The sequence below is a fragment of the Anolis sagrei genome, chromosome 10, assembly GCF_037176765.1.
Source record: "Anolis sagrei isolate rAnoSag1 chromosome 10, rAnoSag1.mat, whole genome shotgun sequence".
Taxonomy (NCBI): Eukaryota; Metazoa; Chordata; class Lepidosauria; order Squamata; family Dactyloidae; genus Anolis; species Anolis sagrei.
The window spans coordinates 2,445,001-2,462,817 of NC_090030.1; the positions used below are offsets into that span (position 1 = coordinate 2,445,001).

The window sequence follows — 17,817 nt, forward strand, 5'->3', positions numbered from 1 at the left end:
TTTTAAACTCACGAGCATCTATAGCTTTCATTTAAGACTAGCTGCAAAATAACAACAACAACAACACTGCACTTTTGAATTTAGAGGGTGGACATTGAACTCAAACCATTCATAACTTTCATTTAAGACCAGCCACAAAATAATAACAACAACAACAACTCTACAGCTACCTCTGAACTTCAAGGATGGGCATTGAACTCAGAGCATCCATAGCTTTCATTTAAGACTAGCTGCAAAATAACAACAACAACAACAACAACAAGAACAATTGCATAGCCACTTTTTAAACTTAGAGAACAGGCACTGAACTCTGAGCATCCATAGCTTTCATTTAAGACCAGCTGGAAAGCAACACCACCACCACCAACAACAACTGTACAATTACTTTTGAACTTAGAAGATGAGCATTGAACTCAGAGCATTCACAGCTTTCATATAAGACCAGCTAGAAAATAACTATAGCAGCAGCAGCAGCAACAACAACAACAACAACTGTACAGCCACTTTTGAACTTAGAAGATGGGCATTGAACTCGGAGTATCCACAGCTTTCATTTCAGACAAGTTGCAAAATAACAACAACAACAACTGTACAGTTACTTTTGAACTTAGAAGATGAGCATTGAACTCAGAGCATTCACAGCTTTCATATAAGACCAGCTAGAAAATAACTATAGCAGCAGCAACAACAACAACAACAACAACTGTACAGCCACTTTTGAACTTAGAAGATGGGCATTGAACTCAGAGTATCCACAGCTTTCATTTAAGACTAGCTGCAAAATAACAAGAAGAACAACAATTGCATAGCCACTTTTTAAACTTAGAGGATAGGCACTGAACTCTGAGCATCCATAGCTTTTATTTCAGACCATCTGGAAAACAACAACAACAACTGTACAGTTACTTTTGAACTTAGAAGATGAGCATTGAACTCAGAGCATTCACAGCTTTCATATAAGACCAGCTAGAAAATAACAATAGCAGCAGCAGCAGCAGCAGCAACAACAACAACAACAACAACAACAACAACAACAACAACTGTGCAGCCACTTTTGAACTTAGAAGATGGGCATTGAACTCGGAGTATCCACAGCTTTCATTTCAGACAAGTTGCAAAATAACAACAACAACTCTACAGTCACTTTTCAACTTAGAGTATGGGCGTGGAACTCAGAGCATTCATAGCTTTCATTTAAGACCAGCCACATAACAATAACAACATCAACAACAACAACAATAACAACAACTTTGCAACCACCTTTGAACTTGGAGGATGGGCATTAAACTCAGAGCATTCGTAGCTTTCATTTAAGATCAGCCACATAACAATAATAACATCATCAACAACAATAACAACAACTTTGCAACCACCTTTGAACTTGGAGGATGGGCATTAAACTCAGAGCATTCGTAGCTTTCATTTAAGATCAGCCACATAACAATAATAACATCATCAACAACAATAACAACAACTTTGCAACCACCTTTGAACTTGGAGGATAGGCATTAAACTCAGAGCATCCATTGCTTTCATTTAAGACTAACTGCAAAACAACAACAATTGTGCAGCCACTTTTGAACTTGGAGGATGTCACTGAACTTTGAGCAGCCATAGCTTTAATTAAAAAACCAGCCACACAATGCAAATTATTATTATTATTATTATTATTATTATTATTATTATTATTGGAAGGAATGAAGAATGATGGACATTAAGCTCAGAGCTTTAGCTAGTTTCGCTTAAGACCAGCTGCCCATCATCATCATCATCATCACTACCAATCTTAATAGCACTTTCTTGGAAATCTTTCCATTCTCAGAAACATCTCCAAATAATAATAATAGGTCTTCTCCTGTCTATTGCAAAGAAGGAGGGCATTCAGACTTCTATAGGAAGCGAGTTCAAGAGGCCTTTTTGGAAGCCACCAAAAACGTTCTGCCTCATTCTCTGATCCCAGAAAACCAATGTGGGCTCACTAGGGCTTTTACTCTGGACCCGATAGCATAAGCATGCATTATATCACCCCACTTTCTTTTCAGCTATTATAAAACATCCCTGTTTCTCTCTTCTCTTCCCATTTCCTCCTTTTGCCCTCGGCTTAGATTCATTTCTGCAAAACTGAGTACAAAAAGCATTTGGATGCAGTTAACACCGCAAGAGCCTTCCCCCTTCCCAGTTGTTTCAGGCAAAAGCAAACAGCCGCACCCTCCAAATTGGGTCTGTCATAAAAACATGGGGAAAGTTCATTAAACTGCACAAACCAGGAACAGAAACTTTTTCAAACTTTGTTACCTAGTGTAATGGATGATTAGATGATGATGATGATGATGATGATGATGATGATGCTCCCCCCTTTCTTTGGATGCCTCAACTGGGTTTCCCAATGCTTCGATTAAGCTTTAATTAGAGCAGTACTTCTCAACCTTCCTAATGCCGCGACCCCTTAATACAGTTCCTCATGTTGTGGTGACCCCCAACCATAACCCTAACATTATGAATCGCCATGTAAATAATGATCTGCAGGATGTATTTTCATTCACTGGAGCAAATTTGGCACAAAAACCCGGTATGCCCAAATTTGAATACTGGTGGGGTTGGCGGGGGGATTGATTTTGTCATTTGGGAGTTGTAGTTGCTGGGATTTACAGTTAACCTGCAAACAAAGAGCATTCTGAACCCCACCAACAATGGAATTGAACCAAAGTTGGCACACAGAACTCCCACGATCAACAGAAAATACTGGAAGGGTTTGGTGGGCATTGACCTTGAGTTTGGGAGTTGTAGTTCGCCTACATCCAGAGGGCACTGTGGGCTCAAACAATGATGGTTCTGGACCAAACTTGGCACGGATACTCAATATGTCCAAGTGTGAACTCTGATGGGGTTTGGGGAAAATAGACTTTGACATTTGGGAGTTGTACTTGCTGGGATTTATAGTTCACCTACAATCAAGGAGCATTCTGGACCCCAGCAATGACAGAATTGGGCCAAACTTCCCACACAGAACCCCATGACCAACAGTAAATACTGTGTTTTCTGATGGTCTTTGGTGACCCCTCTGACACCCCTTCGCGAACCCCTCAGGGGTCCCGACCCCCAGGTTGAGAAACACGGAATTAGAGACTGAATTAGAAATATGGAGTTCTTTCAAACGTTTCCAGCAACCCGAGTGCAACCCTAAAATTATTTCAAAGGAGTTTTGCCACCATTGTCTCCTTCTATATGGCAGACAGGGAATCCGAACCCAGATTCCTAATCCATCCCTGAAACATGTTGGGTCATGTGTTCTGGTTCAAATGCATTGCTACAAACTCCATTTGCAGCAAAGATTCCTCCGTTGCTCTTTGCTTTCTCTTTCATCCAAAGCACATTATAAAAGAGGAATCGAGTGGGAAACGTATAAGTTTAAAAATAGAAGTGATGGGAGGAAAGAGAGGGTGATCCATGGAAGCCTGACTCACTTTGGAGAGCAAAGATACTTGGCTAATGTCCTCCTCCTCCTCATCCTCATCCTCATCATCGCAAGGCAAAGTTGATGTGCAGAATGTCTATGCTTCGGTCACAATTTGGTTCTCTTTAAATGTCCATCTACACTGTGGATTTGATGCAGTTTGACACCACTTGCTATGATTAAATGCTATGGAAGCCTAGGAGTTGCAGAGAAGGATGAAGACCTTGTAAAGCTATCAGTCCCGTGATCCTGCATCCAGGAGCCATGGCAGTTGAAGTGGTGCCAAACCACATTCATTCCATAGTGTAGCGGCACTTTAGGATTACTTGTGGGATTTGGAAAGCTTTTGGAATAATTGCATCTTCAAAAAGAGATATTTTGTTTGCACGTTTGCTTATGCTTCTTAGGGAGCATGCACATGCTGGAACTGATGCAGTTTAGCACCACTTTGAGCGCTATGGGATAATGCAAGTTGTAGTTGGTGAGGACCCGACAGAAAAGGCCAAAGACCATGTCAAACGACAGCATCCATGATTCCATAGCATTAGAATCAGGACTGTAAATAAAGAGCAATTTAAAAAAAAGAATTCCAGACAGGAATCAATCAGGGCCAGCTAACACCTCCCAAAAAACAATTCCCCTGGCAGGAAGCAGCAAGGCTTGAAGCTGCAAGGCCATTCAATGCTAATCAAGGTGGCCAATGGCAACATTCACCCCTACCTCAAACAGACAAGAGTTCTTTCTCCCACCCTGGACATTATTCCACAGGTATATATAAACCCCACTTGCCTTGTTTCCAACCTCTGAAGATGCCTGCTATGGATGTGGGTGAAACGTCAGGAGAGAATGCTCCTGGAATATGGCCATATAGCCTGGAAAACTCACCACATCCCAGTGATTCCAGCCATGAAAGTCTTCAACAACACAGAATAGAATAACTTTAGTGTCAAACAATAGCACTCGTGATTCCATAGTATTAAGAGAATAGAATAACTTTATAGCATTCAGGATACCATAACATGAATGGAATAGAATAACGTAATTGTCATTGTCCATCATACAATGAAATTAAATGCCACCTCAATACGCATTCTATACGTAGAATTGCAAGACATGCATTCTTCCACATTCTAATCACTTTGGCACAACCCTGTGAAACCATAATAGTAATGGTTCGATGTGGTCATAGCTCCAAGACACAAGACATCTCTTGCTTTTATCCTCTTCTACTGCCATTAAGCCATGGCAGCTAAAGCGGTCTCCAACGGCATTATAATTCTGCTGTGTCGATGCACCTAAAAGTCATTTGGAAACCCATAGAAGGGTTGTACGACCAACTTGTTGGAGTGGCTTTGGGAAACATTTCTGCAGTTCTTAAATGCACCCTAGCACTGGGTTTGCTGGGCCGAAAAGGGTGCATCAAAACAAGCCCATATTTAGGTGGCATTTGGAGAGGAGAAGCTCCATCTCCGGCCGCAGCGTTTCTCAACCCTGACACGATGTTGTCACTCCGCATCCAGATATTTCCTGTCCTCTAACCTCAGCGCTATCTTCCCCATTTTTCGCTTCCTCTTGACAAGGGCAGAGGCCCCTTCAAAACCAAGCGCCCCTTCTGTAGGGAACGGCACTGCGCCTCTTGAACCCGGGACCGACAAAGGTGAGGCACCCATAGCTAGTATTCCCTATAGATTTGGGTTCTGTTCACCCCACAACCTGCCTTTTTCCACCCTTTGCCAACTCACCCATGCGCCTTCAATCCATGGGCCTTCAATCCATGGGCCTTCAATCCATGCGCCTTCAATCCATGGCTTAAAGGCATGGCTGCATTGCCTGGTTGAAAAGGTTGGCAATCCTATGCTCTTTCTTTCATCGATTGGCCATAATTCTTGATCTCTGGGTTCTAATAATATAATATTAATAACTAGCTGTACCCACCACGCCACGCGTTGCTGTGGCCAACCTTCCCTCCCTCTTTCTCTCCTTCTTTCCCTTCTTTCTTTGCTCCCTCTTTCCTTCCCTTTTCTTCTCTCCTTCTCTCCTTCCTTCCTTCTCTATCTCTTTCTTTCCCCTTTTTCTTTTCCTTCCCTTTCTCTCCTTGCTTCCTTCTCTACCTCTTTCCTTCCTTCCTTCCTTCGCTTTTTGCTTCCACCCTTCCTTCTGTCTTTCCTTCTTTCCTTCCCTCCCTCTTTCTCTCCTTCCCTTCTTTCTTTGCTCCCTCTTTCCTTCCCTTTTCTTCTCTCCTTCTCTCCTTCCTTCCTTCTCTATCTCTTTCTTTTCCCCTTTTTCTTTTCCTTCCCTTTCTCTCCTTGCTTCCTTCTCTACCTCTTTCCTTCCTTCCTTCGCTTTTTGCTTCCACCCTTCTTTCTGTCTTTCCTTCTTTCCTTCCCTCCCTCTTTCTCTCCTTCCTTCCCTTCTTTCTTTGCTCCCTCATTCCTTCCCCTTTCTTCTTTCCTTCTCTCCTTCCTTCCTTCTCTACCAATTTCCTTTCCCCCTTTTTCTTTTTCTTCCCTTTCTCTCCTTGCTTCCTTCTCTACCTCTTTCCTTCCTTCCTTCGCTTTTTGCTTCCACCCTTCCTTCTGTCTTTCCTTCTTTCCTTCCCTCCCTCTTTCTCTGCTTCTTTCCCTTCTTTCTTTGCTCCCTCTTTCTTTCCCTTTGCTTCTCTCCTTCTCGCCTTCCTTCCTTCTCTATCTCTTTCTTTCCCCTTTTTTCTTTTCCTTCCCTTTCTCTCCTTGCTTCCTTCTCTACCTTTCCTTCCTTCCTTCCTTCCTTCCTTCCTTCCTTCCTTCCTTCCTTCCTTCCTTCACTTTTTGCTTCCACCCTTCCTTCTGTCTTTCCTTCCCTCCACCTTTCTCTCCTTGCTTCCTTCTTCTCTAACTTTTTCCTTCCTCCCTTTGCTTTTGCTTCCATCCTTTCTTCTTTCTTTCCTTTTTCCCTTCCCACGTTCTCTCCTTCTTTCTCTCTTTCCTTCGCTCCCTCTTTTCTTCCTTTTCTTTTTTCTTTCCTTCTCTCCTTTTTCTTTTCCTTCCTCTTTCTCTCCTTTCTTCCTTCTCTCTTTCCTTCCTTCCTTCCTTCTTTCTTTCTTTCTCCCCTTTCTTCCCTCCCTCTTCCCTTTTTTTATTGTATTGTCATTCAGCTTTTTGTCATTTAGCTTTTCGGGGTTTTTAAGTCCTTTCATTGTTATTTCGTTTGGGGGGGGGGTTATGAGTGATACCCTCATTAGCCTCTTAGGGGTATAGTGTGCAAATTTGGTGTCAATTCGTCCAGTGGTTTTTGAGTTATGTTAATTCCACAAACAAACATGACATTTTTATTTATATAGATATAATAATATTAATATGATTAAGCATAGCTATCTGGTATCATTTAGTGGAAGATAAAATTGGCTCAATCTAGTTTATAGAGATGACAATTTGAAGAGTAAGTATTATTTGCTATGCTTTCTTCCTTTCTGTCCCTTTTTATTAACCCAAAAATAATGGCATTCGTTTTAACTGTTCGCTTTAGCTCTGGTTCATTCTCAATGGCTTCTGAGTCCGTGTTTTGCCAACTTCCGTATCTCATATTATTGTCGGTGTTTTGTTTTAACCTATACATGGTAAAGTCACCTTTAAGTCATGGGAATTGTAGCATTGCAAGGTCTTGAACCTCCTCTACCAAAGAGGGCCAAACTACAACTCCCATTACATTAGCTGTGACAGTGTTATCAAACTGGGTTAACTGTACAATGCGGATGCACTAAACAACACTGGGAGAGTTTCAGAAAGTTTTGCCTGATTCAACGTATACATTGTAAAGTCACCTTTAAGTCATGGGAGCTGTAGCATTACAAGGTCTTGAGCCTCCTCTGCCAAAGAGGGCCAAACTACTGCTGCCATTATGTTAGCCGTGACAGTGTTAGCAAACTGGTTTAGCTGTACAATGTGGATGCACTAAACAATACTGGGAAAGTTTCGGAAAGTTTCGCCTGATTCAACGTATACATTGTAAAGTCACCTTTAAGTCATGGGAGTTGTAGCATTGCAAGGTCTTGAGCTTCCTCAGCCAAACTACAGCTCCCAGGATGCCATGGCGTTATGTCACTGCAGCTAAGGTGCTGTCAAACTGGATTAATTGCACAGTGTGGATGCATTAAGCAAACACTGGGAGAGCTTCAGGAAGTTTCGCCTGATTCAATTCCTTTCCTTAGTTTCGATTTGCAATGGTTGAAAGCTTTAGACTATTTTGACTTGTGCTATTCCCTGCAATGCCAAAGCATAAGGCAGGAAATAAGGATTGTATTTAGTAGGTTATTATTAAAGCCACTTCTATACTGAGTATGGATGGAAAGAGTTATTTCCTATTTGTAATTTCCTGGTTGGAAAATGGTCAGAATAAATAGAGCATTTCTTCCCAAAATGTCCCAAAGTGTTTTTGGGTATGTGTGTGTGTGTGTGTGTGTGTGGATAGATAGATAGATAGATAGATAGATAGATAGATAGATAGATAGATAGATAGATGGATAGATAGTTTGCTCCATAGGAAGCAGTGTTTTTTGTGCAAAAAATATTTTGCGTCAGCAAAGCATGTGTTTCTCTGCATGCAGTACATATTTCATGCAGAGAAACTCATGCTTTGCTGACTCAAAATATTTTCTGCACAAAAAACACCCACTGCTTCCTATGGAGGAAACAAGTGTTTTTGTGCAGAAAAAGTATCAAAAACGAGCAAATTTTTTCATACTTTGCAACAGTTCCAATTTAGCTATGACAGTCCTGATTAATCCTTTCTTTAAGCTGCTTTCTTTGAGTGCATCTGTACTATTGAAAAAATGCACTTTGACTCCACTTTAATTGCTGTGGTTCAATGCAATGGAATCCTGGGAGTTGTAGTTTGAGAAGGTCTTGAGCCTGTCGAAAATGAATGGTGCCTCACCAAATTGCAAAGCATTGAGCTGCAGCAGTTGAAGCAGTATCAAACTGCATCAATTCAACAGTGTAGATTTATTTATTTATTTATTTATTTCATTTACTTATACCCCGCCCTTCTCACCCCGGGGGGGGGACTCAGGGCAGCTTACAGAGGAGGCACAATTAGATGCCTAAATCAATTGACAGCAATATAAAATACAAAAAACAATTCAACAGTTAAATTAAAACATCAGTGCATAATAAAATATTAAAAACAATCTCATGCTCGGGTTCAGAGTCCATATATCCATTCCATTCCATTTGTCCTTGTCTATCGTTAGATCCTTAATTTAGCTGCCAGTGTGCCCAAAGGCTTGGTCCCAAACCCAGGTCTTCAGTTTTTTCCTGAATGCCAGAAGGGAGGTCGCCGATCTAATCTCCCCGGGGAGTGAGTTCCACAGGTGGGGAGCCACCACTGAGAAGGCCCTGCTCCTCGTCCCCGCCAGTCTCACTTGTGATAGCGGTGGAGTCGAGAGCAGGGCCTCCCCAGAAGATCTTAAGCTTCGAGGTGGGATGTAGAGGGAGATCCGTTCAGACAAATACACTGGGCCAGAACCGTATAGGGTTTTGTAGGTCAAAACCAGCACTTTGAATTGTGCTCGGAATTGGATCGGCAGCCAGTGGAGTTGGCGCAACAGGGGGGTGGTATGCTCCCTGTACGCCGCTCCGGTGAGCAATCTGGCTGCTTCCCGCTGGACTAGTTGAAGTTTCCGAGCAGTCTTCAAAGGCAACCCCACGTAGAGTGCGTTGCAGTAATCCAACTGGGATATGACAAGAGCGTGGACCACCGTGGCCAGATCAGACTTCCCAAGGTATGGGCGCAGCTGGCGCACAAGTTTTAATTGTGCGAAAGCTCTCCCGGCCACCGCTGAGACCTGGGGCTCCAGGCTCAGCGATGAGTCCAGGATCACTCCCAAGCTGCGAACCTGCGCCTTCAGGGGGAGTGTAACCCCGTCTAACACAGGCTGTAACCCTATGCCCTGTTCGGCCTTCCGACTGACCAGTAGGACCTCTGTCTTGTCTGGATTCAGTTTCAATTTGTTAGCTCTCATCCAGTCCGACACAGCGGCTAAACACCGGTTCAAGGTCTGGACAGCCTCCTTGGTGCACTAATTGCACAAGAAACAAGGCTCATGTGCCATTGAATCCAATTTTAAATAGCCTGAAACCAAAAAGAATAAGCCTTTGCTGCCGAATGTAATGCCATTTGTCATTTGGCCGTTGCATTTGCTGCCTGCTTAGAATTCCTTCTTTAAAAACAAAAGTGTTCGAAGACCAAAGTTTCCAGGAAAGGAAAACCTTGGGGTGCATCTCTGCTGCAGAATGGATACACTTTAACTGCCTTGGTTCAATGGCATGGAGTCATGGGAGATGTAGTTTTGCAAGGTCTTGCCAAAGGGTGTGGATGCCTCACCAAACTACACATCCCAGCATTGCATAGCAGAGAGCCATTAAATGTGCTTCAAAGAGGAGTTCTCAAAGCAGCTTCCCCTTTTGCTCTGGTTCGGCACAAATATGAGCATATCGCACAAATCTAATGCGCAACCTCATGTCATCAAGGTTGTTTAGGCAAAACAAGATGAGCCTTAGATTCAGGTAATAATAAGGATAGTTTGCACTGAAATTAACATTTTTTTTCCAAGGCGGGAGAAAATAATTATTGGGTTGCATTCAATGGAATATGGCTGAGTCTCCTTTTCTTTTCCTAGATCCTCGACGAGGAAGGAATGACTGCTGGCTCCAAACGCAGGGCTTCCCTCCGTGTATTTGACGATCTGATCCCACACTCCCTCTGCACCAGAGTGTCAGTTTGTCAAATATACAAAGGGCGGCCTCTGACCCACCACAAGGACCCCGAACCCTTGGCTGAAACCAAACAGACGACTGGACAACTGGACACCTTCTGCCAAAGATGCAACCAACTCTACGGACTCCAGAGTTCTGTCTTTTGACCCATTTACAATTGGCAATTGCTTCCTTACTCATGCCATTGCTCTCCCATGAGTTCCAGGAGCCGCACATGACTTTGCAACTCCTTCTTCTTTAGCCTCCTCTGCCAAAGAAGAATGCTGGTGCTGCACCAAACTACACCTCCCAAACTGCAAAGGCAGTTCAGACTCCGTTTGCAGCATCTATTTACAGTATTTATTTATATTCTGTCTTTCCCACCCCGAAGGGGACTCAGGGCGGATCACAGAACATATGTATGGTAAACATTCAATGCCAATTATACAATGACAAGACAGACAACAGATAGAGGTATATTTAGGCTTTCCCATCTTTCGGCATCTTTGGAGGCTGTGCTTGGTTCCGGCCACCGGAGGGTGCTATCGCTCCATCTTCTTTGTTTGTAAACTTCCTCCTTTTTCTGATCCAGACGCTGTGCATAAATACCTCCCCGCTTTAATGCAGTTCCTATTTATCTACTCACATTTGTTTTTGAACTGCTAGGTAGGCAGAAGCTGGGCTAAAGGTCAGGCGCTCACCCTGACCGGGTTACGAACTGTCAACCTTCCAGTTTGCAAGATTTATTGCAGCTTGGTGATTAACTTGCTGTGCTAAAGCCCAGCCCATCATTCCATAGCAACTAAGCTGTCAAATGGATGGAGTTTAAAAAACACATGCTATGGAATCCCAGGAGTTCTCATCAGCAGAGAAGGAGAAAGGCATTGTAAAACTACAACTTCCAAGATTCAATAGCATAGAGCCATAGCATAGCCACCTTGAGTCTCCACAGGAAGAAAATCAGAGTATAAATAAAGTTAATAATAATTTTATTTATTGTAAAAGTGGTGCCAAACTGCATTCGTTCCGTTATGTAGATGCACATTAAGAGTACTTTGGGGGTTTGGAGGGGTTTCGCCAAGGTTTTGGAACAATTCCATGGACAGAAAGAGATCTTTTGGACCCAAGCTGGAACACGACAATGTGTGTATGCCACAATGGAGAAGTAATGCAGTTTGGCACCATTGTAACCGCCTTGACTCAAATGCTATGGTATCGTGGGATCTGTAGTTTGGTGCAGAGAAGGCAAAAGCCCTTGCAGAACTACAACTCCTAGGATCCCATAGCTTTGAGCCACCCACAGCAACTAAAGTGGTGCCAAACTGCATTCGTTTCACAATGTAGATGCACATTAAGTGTACTTTGGGGGTTTGGAAGGGTTTCGCCAAGGTTTTGGAACAATTCCATGGACAGAAGGAGATGTTTTGGACCCAAGCTGGAACACGACAATGTATGTATGCCACAATGGAGAAGTAATGCAATTTGGCACCACTATAACCACCTTGGCTCAAATGCTATGGTATCATGGGATCTATAGATCTGTAGCAGAGGAGGCAAAAGGCCTTGCAGAACTACAACTCCTAGGAAATCGCAGCTTTGGGCCACTCACAGCAATTAAAGTGGTGCCAAACTGCATCCGTTCCACAGTGTAGATGCACATTAAGAGTACTTTGGGGGTTTGGAGGGGTTTTGCCAAGGTTTTGGAACAATTCCATGGACAGAAGGAGATCTTTTGGACCCAAGCTGGAACACGACAATGTGTGTATGCCACAATGGAGAAGTAATGCAGTTTGGCACCACTATAACCACCTTGGCTCAAATGCTATGGTATCGTGGGATCTGTAGTTTGATGCAGAGAAGGCAAAAGCCCTTGAAGAACTACAACTCCTAGGAAATCGCAGCTTTGAGCCACCCACAGCAATTAAACTGGTGCCAAACTGCATTCGTTCCACAGTATAGATGCACATTAAGTGTACTTTGGGGGTTTGGAGGGGTTTCGCCAAGGTTTTGGAACAATTCCATGGACAGAAGGAGAGCTTTTGGACCCAAGCCTGAACATGACAATGTCCGTTTGGGCCACAATGGAGAAGTAATGCAGTTTGGCACCACTGTAACCGACTCAAATGCTATGGTATCGTGGGATCTGTAGTTTGGTGCAGAGAAGGCAAAAGCCCTTGCAGAACTACAACTCCTAGGAAACTGTAGCTTTGAGCCACCCACAGCAATTAAAGTGGTGCCAAACTGCAACAGTTCTGCAGTGTAGATGCTCTCCATGGTCTTTGTGTATACCTTAAATTAGTGTATCTGAACCAAACATGAATGTGTAACTATTTCATGAATGGGTTGTTGTAGGTTTTCTGGGCTGTCTGGCCATGTTCTAGAAGCATTCTCTCCTGACATTTCACCTACATCTATGGCAAGCATCCTCAGAGGTTGTACGGTCTTTCATGAATGCTGGCCATCGATAGTAACTTGCCTTTGCTGATTTAAGAGACCTGATCGAACACTGTTTTCCGCCATTGGCTTGCATTTGTAAGCTCATTGATTGCATTGCTTTTATAAAACAAAAGGACATATTTGTGTTGAACTATGTAATCAAATTTGAAAACATGTTGTGTTCCTGGTTTGGAAGTGTTGCTTCCTCTTTAATTGTGTCGTAGTTACTTTCAAAGTACTTTTTCTGCTCCAGAAACCTCACTTTTGTGGCTGCCTCAATGTTGAGAGTTGGTTGAGACTCTATTATGAGATATTCACTGCAAAACTAGAGCAAAATGTGCTAGAGCACAGTGCTTCTCAACCTTCCTAATGCCACGACCTCTTATTACAGCACTTCATGTTGTGGTGACCCTCCCCAACCACAAAATTATTTCGTTGCTACTTCACAACTGTAATTTTGCTAGTGTTATGAATCGCAATGTAAATATCTCATATATAGGATGTATTTACATTCACTGGACCAAATTTGGCACCAATACCCAATATGCCCAAATTTGAATAGTAGTGAGGTTTGTGGGATTGATTTTGTCATCTGGGAGTTGTAGTTGCTGGGATTTATAGTTCACCTACAATCAAAGGAATTGAACCAACTTGTAACATGAAACTCTTATGTCTGTCTGTGTCATGACCAAGAGGAAATACTGGAAAGGTTTGGGAGTTGTAGTTCACCTACATCCAGAGAGCACTGTGGACTCAAACAATGATGGATCTGGACCAAACTTGGCACCAAAACTCAATATGCCCAAATGTAAACACTGGTGGAGTTTGGGGGAAATAGACCTTGACATTTGGGAGTTGTAGTTGCTGGAATTTATAGTTCAAAGGAATTGAACCAACTTGGAACATGAAACTCTTATGTGTGTCTGTGTCATGACCAAGAGGAAATACTGGAAGGGTTTGGTGGGCATTGACCTTGAGTTTGGGAGTTGTAGTTCACCTACCTCCAGAGAGCACTGTGGACTCAAACAATGATGGATCTGGACCAAACTTGGCACAAATACTCAATATGCCCAAATGTAAACACTGGTGGAGTTTGGGGAAACAGACCTTGACATTTGGGAGTTGTAGTTGCTGGGATTTATAGTTCAAAGGAATTGAACCAACTTGGAACATGAAACTCTTATGTGTGTCTGTGTTATGACCAAGAGGAAATATTGGAAGGGTTTGGTGGGCATTGACCTTGAGTTTTGGAGTTGTAGTTCACCTACCTCCAGAGAGCACTGTGGACTCACACCATGATGGATCTGGACCAAACTTGGCACCAATACTCAATGTGCCCAAATGTGAACACTGGTGGGATTTGGGAGAATTAGACCTTCACATTTGGGAGTTGTAGTTGCTGGGATTTATAGTTCACCCACAATCTAAGAGCATTCTGAACCCCACCAACAACAGAAGTGGGCTAAACTTCCCACACAGAACTCCCATGACTAACAGAAAATACTGTGTTTTCTGATGGTCTTTGGTGACCCCTCTGACACCCCCTTATGACCCCCCCCCCAGGGGTCCCGACCCCCAGGTTGAGAAATGCTGCTAGAGCAGGATGATGTCCCTCTTACAAAAGCAAAGTTTTGGCACCACCAAAGGACACTGATAACCCAAGAACAAAAATTGTGTTACTTATGTGTCATTTTATAGGGGAGCTGGGCATTGGGTTTGAGCTTTCACAATGAACACACATACAGAGAAACATTCACAGAAATATAAATACTCAGTTACTAATTAGACCTTTATTGCTGCCTTGAGAAAACTTCTGAATGCTTGGCATGGCAAAATCCCATTGGCTTTTTTTGCTGCCACATCACATTGTTGGCTCACGTGGACAGCAAGTTAATCATGAGCCAGGAATGTGATGTGGTGGCAAAAAAAGCCAATGGGATTTTGGCCTGCATCAATAGGAGCATAGTGTCTAGATCTAAGGAAGTAATGCTACCCCTCTAGTCTGCTTTGGTTAGACCACACCTGGAATATTGTGTCCAATTCTGGGCACCACAATTCAAGAGAGATATTGACAAGCTGGAACGTGTCCAGAGGAAGGCAACTAAAATGATAAAGGGTCTGGAGAACAAGCCCTATGAGGAGCAGCTTAAGGAGCTGGGCATGTTTAGCCTGAAGAAGTGAAGGCTGAGAGGAGACATGAGGGTCAGGGATAAATATGTGAGGGGAAATCGTAAGTTGGAGGGAGCAAGCTTCCTTTCTGCTTCCATGGAGATTAGGACAAGGAACAATGGCTTCAAACTACAAGAGAGGAGATTCCACCTGAACATGAGGAAGAACTTCCTGACTGGGAGAGCCGTTCAGCAGTGGAACTCTCTGCCCCGGAGGGAGTGTGGTGGAGGCTCCTTCTTTGGAGGCTTTGAAACAAAGGCTGGATGGCCATCTGTCAGGGGTGATTTGAATGCAATATTCCTGCTTCTTGGCAGAATAGCATTGGACTGAATGGCCCAGGAGGTCTCTTCCAACTCTAGGATTCTAGGATTCTATGAAATCCCGGTTTCAATGGCAACCAAAGATATTGAGTGAAGCTTTAAAGGAAATGGTTCTGATCTCATGGCTATGGCTTTAGGATCATAAATAGGAATACAAAACAATCCCAAGTTTGTCCACCTTGATGACAACATTGCAACTTCCCCACAGGCCAATGGGTTTGAGTGTATCATTACAGGGAATGCTAACGTTGAGAGCAAATGGGTTTTGGAGAAGTGAGTTCCGAAATGAATCCAACTTCCCTTTCCATCTGCCTCTCTGCTCAGTCCTATCGGCGTTCCCACATCCGTTCCTCTTTCAAAGCGAGGTGGAAACAAGCTCTCTTTTTGTCACCAGTCCCAGTTTGGCAGCAACAATTCCTAGTTCCAACAGACCTCCCAACCTCTGAGGATGCTTGCCATAGATGCAGGCGAAACGTCAGGAGAGAATGCCTCTAGACCATGGCCATATAGCCCGAAAAAACCTACAACAACCCAATTCCAGTTAAGCCTTTGCATTCCCACTTTCCCAACTTGTTTTAAAAGTACAGTGTTCCCTCGCTACTTCGTGGTTTGCTGTTCGCGGACTCGCTGTTTCGCGGTTTTTCAATAAATATTAATGTCAAATATTTATTGCAGTATTTTCACTGTTTTGCGGGGTTTTGCGGTACTCGTTCTGCACATGCGCAGTACATGTTGTACAGTAATGCACATATTTACAATTTACAGAAAATTGTTCATTTACTCAGTGGATGAATACACACCAAAAACAAAAGTAGGACTTGTGCACCAGCTGCTTGGGACGCCAGTTGCCGACATGAGATTGTAAATACACACACACACACACACACACACACTAGCTGTCCTCTGCCATGCATTGCTGTGACCCAGTCTGTGTATATGTGTTTTGTGTGTGTGTGTGTTTGTGTGCATATTTTTGTGTATATGTGTATATATGTCTGTTTGCATATATGTGTGTGGTTTTGTGACTGCATTGTAATGAATATATATATATATATATATATATATATATATAGGCTTTTAAAGCCTTTTCTGGTGTGTCTTTCGGTGTTTTTATGAGTGATGGTCACTCGTTGACCTGATACATGTATTCTGTCCAGATTTGGTGTCAATTCGTCCAGTGATTTTTGAGTTATATTAATCCGACAAACTAACATTACATTTTTATTTATACCTAGCTGTCCCCTGCCACGCGTTGCTGTGGCCCAGTCAGTGTATTTCGTGTGTATATATGTGTGTGTATATATTTGTGTATATGTGTATATATGCAGTTTTGCGCATGTGTTGTAATGTTTTTTGGCTTTTGAAGTCTCTCTTGTTGTGTTTTTCAGTGATGGTCACTCGTTGGCCTGACAGGTGTCTTGTGTCCAAATTTGTTGTCAATTTGTCCAGTGGTTTTTGAGTTATGTTAATCCCACAAACAAACATATTATATATATATATATATATATATATATATATATATATACACACACACACACACACACACACACACATACACTAGCCATCCCTTGCCACGCGTTGCTGTGACCCACATGGACGTTCTGTGTGGGAGGTTTGGTTCAATTCCATTGTTGGTGGGATTCAGAATGTTCTTTGATTGTAGGTGAACTTTAAATCCCAGCAACTACAACTCCCAAATGACAAAATCAATTTTTTTGAGTGAAGGACATACATTGGGTTGTTAGGTGTCCAAATTTGGTGTCAATTCGTCCAGTGGTTTTTGAGTTCTATTAATCCCACAAACAAACATTACATTAATATATATATTTGTGTGTGTGTATGTGTATGTATGTATATGTATATGTATATCTCATTCCTACTTCATGAATGTTCACTTTTTGCGGGTGGTCCTGGAACGTAACACCCATGATCAGTGAGGGAACACTGTATCCCGGTTCCTCTTGCTTCCTCTGCCTTTGTCCCCAACACACTTCAGTGCTTGCAAATTGGGTCCAAACCCCCCAAAACAGTTAATACTCAGACCCCTTTTGAACTGCCATACAATCCAGATTATCAGTGCAGGTCCTCCACATTATCTGCTTTGTACTGGATTATATGAGTCTACACTGCCATATAATCCAGTTCAAAGCAGATAATCTGGATTTTATATGGCAGTGGAGAAGGGGCCATGGTCTTTTGCACTTTGAACTGAGTTTGCAACAGCTGAAGTGAGAACAAAGGTGGGGAGCAGGCCCGTAGCCAGGATTTTGATTCGGGGGGTGCTGAGTTTGATTCAAAGGGGGGGTGGCTCAGGATCTAGCCTAGCAAACCTTTTGTATCGTTACCCCAATACCCCCATGCATATGGGATATATTGAGTATGGCGATCAGATCATGATATGAATAAACATAACAGTTTAAATAATGCACCAGTAAGGCCTTCTCTGGAAAATAGAGGGAGAAAACGTGGAGGCCGTGACAGACTTTGTATTTCTAGGTGCAAAGATTACTGCAGATGCAGATTGTGGCCAGGAAATCAGGAGATGTTTCCTTCTTGGGAGGAGAGCAATGTCCAGTCTTGATAAAATAGTGAAGAGCAGAGACATCACACTGGCAACCAAGATCCATTGCCTAGTCAAAGCCATGGTCTTCCCTGTAGTCACCTCCGGATGGGAGAGATGGACCTTAGGGAAGGCTGAGCCAAGGAA

General features: G+C 42.9%; 1 long non-coding RNA gene across 1 annotated transcript; it reads left to right on the plus strand.

Moving 5' to 3' along the window:
- The first annotated feature begins 4,986 nt into the window (after positions 1–4,986).
- LOC132763127 (uncharacterized) lies at positions 4,987–11,177 on the plus strand. Its single transcript, XR_009630227.2, has 2 exons — positions 4,987–5,111; positions 10,110–11,177. It is a non-coding gene; the product is annotated as an uncharacterized lncRNA (long non-coding RNA).
- Positions 11,178–17,817: the final 6,640 nt, after the last annotated feature.